Below are 8,716 nucleotides of genomic sequence, written 5' to 3' on the forward strand. Positions count from 1 at the left end.
TCCGTTTTGTGTTCTCCATACATCCTTGAGGGTTTGTGAGTAAGAAGAGATGTTATTAATCTCCTAGGAGGTTAGCTTTGGCTTATACACCTCAAGAAGACAAGTAGTTATGCTACTCCCTATCTGATAAGATACCATTGTAAGACAGTGTATTATTCACCTGCCTGGCATCCACTGACCGAACTTATATTAATATTAATCTCCTGCTTCCATGGGTATATAATCTCATAGTCAAGGGAACATTGTGTAAATGTAGATGGGGTGGTCATGTAATGCATAATTTCGGGATGTCAATTTGCACCAGGTAAAATGTCACAGCTTTCTATCCCCTTATCACCATCAAGAAACACTGACTTGTCACCAGAAATTCCACCATGTCTAAAGGGACTTTCAAATGTTCATTAGAATCAACACAACCAGAAATAGGTCATCATTCATTGGCACCATTGTTGCCTAGCTAAGTGATAGACAGATAGTAGGTCCAGTCTACAATCGTTTGTAGACCTATTGTTCATTTACATAATTGGCAATAAACCATAGTCAATATAGTGGTTACTTCTGTTACTAAATGCCAAATGTGTGCCAACAAGTTGAGCAGTAAGTCATGGTTTCTTTCTAGATTCCATGAGTGTATGAGTTTTCTACTCAGGTGTACTTTCATCTTGGGATGTTGCCGTTGTAGTTGGATCCAAATCAGCAGAAGACAAAGAAATCATGTTAAGCCATGGCTTCTCCATTTTCCTTGAACATTCCAAACTATAAAAGTGACCACCAGACAAAACCTAAAAACTTAAGTTTCCAGTTATCTTCAACATGACATCCCAGTTCAAATACTTGGGAACTTATCAGAACAGACAGACCTCCTAGTTGTCGAGGGTCAAGAAGAAAGTCAGTAAAGAACCTACCAATCTTGGAGATGGCTTCCCTAGTTTCCGCTTTTATGACATATGTGCCATGTTTGGTGGGTATGTTTGTAGAGGAGAATGGATATTATTCTGCTCTGTACGGGTTTTATTACAGATGCGCTCTACTGTCCACAAACTGCCCCCCCCATGAAGATCATGGTCAGAAATTTTATGTATCCATGCATGTCTACCACACAATCTTTGCTCTCATTTACCACTGTATGTGGTGCGTCCATCTCCACATTATTGCTTTGCAGACCTGGGTTCTTGGTTTCAAAGCCAACCAAGGACAACACCAACATGGTTTGTATGTTTTCCTCAGGTTTGTGTGGGATTCCTCTTATGCAATTTCTATGGAGTTTTATAGAATTGGCCCTAGTGTGAATCGGTGTCTGAGATAGGGAAATTAGATTGTGAACCCCATTGGGGACCGGGACTAAATTTGTAATAATGAAGGAACATGATATTTAGGGGTTGTTGGGTAGGCGTATGCCAGTTATTATTGGGTGGATAACTAGTAGGTTGGAAAGTTGGCACATTGCCACACCAGTTATCAACAAAGAGGCTCTATAATGGGCATGGTGACGACATGCCGCCCTTCCCGGCATTCATAGCAAATTTCTAACAAAAATTCTATAAAACAAAAATGCGTTGCAGCAGAAGGTCTCTTCATTCTAGGAATTGGTGGGTCCCTAGCGGCCAGACCCTTACGACTAGTAACTGATGTAGCCTAGTGACATGCCATCACTTAGTATTGAGGAGATCCTGTTTATAGGTAGAATCTAGCCAAACATTATCTTCTGACATGTTATGGTTCATATCAGAAGATCATATTTGTGGGGTCTGTGACCACCTGCAATTTCTAGAACAATGGACTGTGGTGCTCTACAGAGAGATTGAACCACTTGAGCACCATTGACTTGAATAGTTTTTTGTGTCATCGATTTAGTCTTTCTTCAAAATTTACCAATTTTATCCACCAATGTTATTTTCTAACGTGTCTCAAATATATGGCAGATGATCCCTTTTGGGTGGATTCCCCTTTAAGACATTAAACTCTACAATAGTGGCATATGGAATAAAGATGAAGTCAACCTTCCCTCGCACATATGAGTGATCTACAACACCAATTAATTTTTTTTGGGGAAAAGTCGAAAGATATCAATGTTAAAGGGATCATCTGTCCATCATAAGAGGCTGCAATATTTAGAGATTAGTTGGACAGTGACCTTAGGGGGCAATTCTGCATATATTGGAAAGAAATTATGATCGTGGCAAATGCCAAGGTTAAATGTAAAAATGTATTTTAATATAAAAAAATTCTTCAAAAAGGAATAGAGCAGAACTTTAATGTATCACATCTGCTGCTCCGTCCACAGCAGCTTTTCTCCATCTGATCCCTTCTCTCCTTTCAATCCCACAACAATCTGCCAGACAGAGATTACAGAGATCCTACGCTGCGGTCACACTGCTGATTAGAGATACAGAGCAGGGAATTAAACTCTGCCGGATTATGGTGGATGGTGCCATCCTGAAAGTCAACGGGATCCCTGTCCACATCTGAGGCTGCGGGCAAAGATCTTTTAAGGTCAGCCAACTGCCCGTGTATAAAAATAACCCCAGGGAAACAAATAGAAATGGGCCATTACTGTTCTGTATTAATAAAAGAATTTAGCAAAGGCCTAAATTCAAGTGAGGGTCAGTTCAGCCCCCAAATATTATTTTATTATTTTCCTTAATGGAGTTTATTGGGGATAAAAAAAAAAATTGGGGCCAAAATGCTAAAAAATATAAAAAAAACAAAAACATCCTTCCCTTTAGAATTCTTCACCTTTTCCTCACTCCTGTTGTTTAGGTCCCTGACGCATTTGCTTACACTCCTGAGTGATGACGTGTCACATGAGCAGTGCGTCCAGTCACAGGCCACTGTAGTGACATGTCAACTATAGTGATGTTACTACAGCGGACCGACAGGCCCGTTCATGTGACATGTCATCCCAATGAGTGACACATCATCCAGCAGGAGCGTAAGTAGAAAAGTGGCGGGGGACCTGACCAGTGGCAGCGAGGGAATGGTGAAGAATTCTAAAGGTGACGGCATTGCAGATTTTATTATTTTAACATATTGAGTAATTTTAAATGTTTTTTTTTTTTCTCCCTGAAAAACCCCTTTAAGATATTGGTATTTTAAAACTGGAATAACAGGGTCTTGACATATTTATGAAATAGCTGAAGAATTTTTGAGGCCTTTTAAATTTTTTTAATTTAAACTTTTTGAAGAGGCGCAGTATGGACGCGGCTTATCAAGCTTACAAAACGTTTCCTTACATGTTTAACTTTTGCCTCACAAGCCGTCAAACATTGCGAAAAATTTGTCACATACATTGATTTATTTCTTAGGCACATTGCCCCAATGGGTTTTTGAGTCATCATTAAAAAGAAACCCCCAAAAAATTTCCTTTGCTATACAACACTAATCAATTTGCTATTAACCCCTTATGCCTTCAGCCTAAATATCAATGTATCACACCAGTGATCTGAACTCAGCTAAGTTACTAAAGGAAAGTCCAATCAAAAAGCAAAAACTCATCTCCAAATCCAGCCAAATGCTGATAAAGAGACTGACCTTGTAGCGAAGACCAATGTGGTCTCTTCACCCCTTCTGGTCCTTTCTGTGGCTGTCATGTTAATAAATATAAGGTCATAGGGAATAATTGTGGAAAGGTTTTATTGGTTAATAATAATTAGAATTTCATAGGTCATATCCACACAAATCATTTGGGTGGAATGCCCCTTTAAGCTTGACTCCAGGGTGGTAATTATTAATTTTTGTACTCCATGGAGAGTTTTATGGACCTGTATATTGCAATATATAGTGTAAAATTGCTCCCCACCTAAGTATAAGGGCTGTGTGTGTTTGCAGTAGTATAAAGGAGGAGGGAGGCAGCACAGGCACAGCATTCCTTGTCTCCGTGCAAGTCTTTCTGGTATGAAGAACATGGTATAATGGGGGCATTATACCCTGAGCTCCACCCCTGTGATGACACCTGATGAGAAGGATAAAAATCTCGAATGTTGAACATTTGAGATTAGCCAAGACCAGGAAAGGAAGCACAGGCAACAGAGGAAGGGTCTTACATAGCAATGTGCCCCAAAGAAGGCATAGACAGGACCCACTGCATGGACTCTCAGGTCTGAGCATCCAGGAGACCCATTACATGGATGGTACATAACTAGCACTGACCAGTCTGCAGGACCCACTGCATGGAATATACAGGACTAATTGTCCACAGAACCCATTACATGGACTAAACAGAACTAAGCACCCACATGACTCACTAATGAATTCCACAGAACCAGTTGTCCTCAGGGTGAACAGAGAAAATTCAGGACTAGTTGTCCTCAGGATCCATTGTATGGATTATACAGAATCAGATGTTCTCAGGACCTGGCATGAATTATACAGAACCAGTTGTCTACACGACTGGATTATGGAAAAGGAACCATGAACCGGACTTGGTGGATGGATTATAGAGAAACAATAATAGGAACCACTGAGGCATTGATGGTACCAATATACCTATAACTAGAGGGGTTCAAGACTGGTTTTTTTCTGCAGAACCTTCAAAGGAAGAAACTCGATATCCCTAAAATAGTCCAGTCTATCCAGGACAGGACAAATATTATGAGGGTGCTCATTATGATCTTTCTACTGGCCACCAACAAGAGAGGACATCATGTGAGGTGCTACTGGAGATTTACAGGTTCCCACTGGACAAGCCTATGTGCATTTCGATCACACACTCCCGTCTGAGGCCTCTGTTGTCAACCAACTTCCCACAATGCATTGTGGCAGAAGAATGGTCCACCCATCAGTAACAACGGAAGTATCTCTGAAGTACACAGTTGCCCATCTTTGTAGCCTGAGATGCCGGTATTGATATTTTTAGTAATATTATTCCGTTATTGTAATTTTTAGACATTTAACTGGAACGCAAAACAGAATTTTTGAAATTATTTTGGGGAATTTAATAAAAAAAAATTATTTGCATGAGGAAATTACAATATATTAGTTCATACTACCGAAAGGTAAGTTATAACTAACATTTTACAATAACTTTTCCACTCTTTATTATAGTAAAGGGGTTTTCCAGGATTTTACTGTAACATCCATCAATGTGTGATCAGTAGGGGTCCCGTGCACTGAACCCCCACCCATCAGCAGGGGGTTTCTAGAGTGTCGCAGCACCGACACAGCGTCACACACCCATGGACTAGTGTTTGGTACTGCAGCTCATCCCTGTTCACTTAAATTAGCTGAGCAACTGTAGCAAATTCGGCCGCACGTATATAGAAGCCACTGTGTTAGGTACCACAGTGAAGGGGCTGGGGCCATTCAGTAAGCCTCACTACCCCCTTGTTCTGCTGATTGGTGGGACCACCACCAAATCACATATAATGGTCTATCCTAAAGATAGGCCAACAATGTATAACTCCCTTAACTATGTAACCAATGGTTTCAACATCTGTATTGGAAACTATGGATGACTTAACTGTGCAAAACGTGTCACGTTGTATAATGGTTGACAATAATACATATTTATCAGAGAACACATCATTTTAGGTTGGGCAACTAGGGTTCAAGAATAGAAACCAGTTTTTGATTGGCTGTAATAGGTGGATTAAGACTTTAGGATTATAGGTTAAACTTGAGGGACTTTAAGGAACCAGACTTGGTGTTGTAGTTCCTCAACAGATGGAAAGCTTCTCATTGTCGTATCCAATAGTAAACTATACAAAAAAGTAAAGTATCAAAGTCTTGATCTATATGTATGAAGCACTATATTTTATCATGACGACCCTTAGGGCATATGTAGTTTTGAGGTCTGGTAGTAGTTAACAATTCCTACATCCTAGGATGCGCTGGTTGGGATGCAGAACATATTGTAGACTATTGATGTTGGAAATTCTCCATATGTGAAGTGTAGACTGAAAGATTCTAAATAAAAAGGCTTTTTGTTGTATTGCACTGAGAGCACATTGTGTATATCTGATGGGAGTGGGGAGTTCTATAAAAACAGGAAGCAGTGGGGGAGGCCGGAGTGGAGAGAGGAGCAAAGGCCAGTGAGACGAGAAGGAGTGAGGATGGAGGAGAGAATCGGGGCACTTGGAGTAGAGAAAAACCAAGTAGAAGAGGATTCATGCACAGATATGGAGAATGCTGGTATGATGTTATATATAATATGCTTAGATATTGAGACTAAGAACGGAAAAGACTGAATATGTAAGGACGGATAAAGAGGTCTACACACAGAAAGGGAGTGGGTTCTGCAGAGACACGAGACGGGTCTACTAGGAGACATAGATGTGGTGGGTTTAAAGCAGTGGTCTCCTACCTGTGGCTCTCCAGCTGTTGCAAAACTGCAACTCCAAGCATAACCTGACAGCCTGGTAAAAGATGGGGTGGGTCTAGTGCTGTGATCTCCAACCTGTGGTTCTCCAGCGGTTAAAAAACTGCAACTCCCTGCATGCTCTTATAGTCTGGAAAAGGAGGTCTACATGCAGAAATAGTGGGGTCTGTAAAGACAGGAGAAGGATCTATGCGGAGACAGAGATGTGGTGGGTCTAGAGCAGTCGGCTCCAAGCTGCAGCTCCCGGTGATTGCAAAACTACATCTCCCAGAATGACCTGACAGGCTGGAAAAGGAGGTCTACATACAGAAATGGAGTGGGGTCTGCAGAGACAGGAGAAGGATCTGTAAAGAGACCTAGATGTGGTGGGTCTAGAGCAGTGAGCGCTTACCTGTAGCTCTCCAGTGATTGAAAAACTACAACTACCAGCATACCCTGACAGCTTGGAAAAAAGAGGTCTACATGCAGAAAGGGTGGGGTCTACAGATACAGGAGAAGGGTCTGTTAGGAGATATAGATGTGGTGGGTCTAGAGCAGTGATCTCCAATCTGTAGCTCTCCAGGGATTGAACAACTAGAACTTCCAGTATGCCCTGACAGCATGTACAAAAGGAGGTCTACATGCAGAAAGGATGGGGTCTGCAGAGACAGTAGAAGAATATTTGAGGAGACAGAGATGTAGTGGGTCTAGAGCAGTGGGCTCCAATCTGCAGCTCTCCAATGGTTGTCTACGACTGGAAGGGCATGTTGAGAGTTGTAGTTTTGCAACCGCTGGTCGTCAGTTTTCTGATCAAATCATCATTTACACAGTACAATAATAGGGACAATGGCGATCAGAAAGAAAACTTGGTCAAGAACTTTTGGATTTTGTTTGGTTGCTCCATGGAGAAAAATTATAGGTTTAGATAAGGAGACAGAGCAAGAATCTGTGGGAGGTGGCAAATGTAAAGTGTAGAGAGGTGTACAAGAGGCTGGGAGGCAACCTACAGACTTGCTATATGGCAGACAAAAGAGGAAAGAGTGAAATCCTAAAAGAAGTGTGAGAGAAAAAGTGGCCAACAAAGTAAGTAGAACATCTCCAGAAGTGTCAGAAGAAAGTGTCTACAGAGGTTCATGAGTGGGATGGTCAAGACAAGGGTGGTTCTACACAAATATTTAGAAACACCATGGGCTTCAAAGGGTAAACTGGAGAGAGTTCAAAATTAGTGTCAAGGAGAGAAGTAGAGTCAGACAGGAAGAGGACTGACGGAGGCTACAGATAGGGATGCCGAGTCTACACAGCCAACATTCATTCAGACACGACTACAGAGGGCAAAGACTGACAGTACTGAAGAAGTAAAGGGTTAAGGACGAGAGGCTGGAGAAGGACAGAAAGACCGACACAGCAGGACATGGGGCTGGAATTAGAAAGGGATTTTATTACTGTGTTTGATATGGAAAACAGAAATGGGTGGATAGAGAGAAGTCAAGGCAAGAAAAGATGTCCGAGCCGTATGATGAAAAATAAGGATGAAGGAGACGGAGAGCAAAACATTAACCTAAGCAGGTTGACCATTTCAGAGGACAATTCAAGAAACAAATAATTGGAGCAATATAAGGAATATGGGTAGAACAGGAGAAACTGATGTATGTGTGTGTGAGTATATATATATATATAGTTAAAATGCAAAGATGTTAGGGTCCATTTTTATGGCCACAACTCCCGAACCCACTGTGGTTATATTGAACCAAACTTAGATCACCATAGATTACTATCTTAGCTTGGTTCAGTAAAATCATTGTGTTTATGGGCCTTACATGTATATGAGTTGTACTATATATAGAACACATGCTGTCAGTAGATACGTGAACGGGCACCATCTACTTTTAAAAACACAAGCTGTAGTTGTTACACACTTAAAGGGGCTCTCCACAAAAATATTTTCATGACATGTCAATCAGATATCTCCTAAATTACATATCAGTGGGGCCCCCTACTTTTCCCAAGAACAAGAAGGTCCTAATTATGATTAAAAAGGGGGTCACACATATGCAGTTACTCTCCAATGACATGAATGGGAATTACAGATTTGTAGGTTTCTGTAGTTCCTACTCATTACAGTTGAGCAGAATTATACATTCATGGTCACCGCTCCATTGATAAAGTCTTGCTCTCAGGATCAATATAGGTTTCTGATGATGGATTCCCACCGAAATTAATGATATGTTTGATTGACATCTTGAAGGGCCTTTACAGACTTCACATGGGCATTGTGCACTCGGTATGAAAAATCGAACTGAGCAGGAAACTTGGCTTTATATTCATGAACATTGGTGTTTCTTCATGTTACCTAATATCTCTATGAACTATGTTAGAGGAGTTTTCCCACGTTAGAATTGTGTTGGTGGAGATCTAACCATA

Source organism: Rhinoderma darwinii, chromosome 13 (genome assembly GCF_050947455.1).
Source record: "Rhinoderma darwinii isolate aRhiDar2 chromosome 13, aRhiDar2.hap1, whole genome shotgun sequence".
In the NCBI taxonomy this organism is placed as follows: Eukaryota; Metazoa; Chordata; class Amphibia; order Anura; family Rhinodermatidae; genus Rhinoderma; species Rhinoderma darwinii.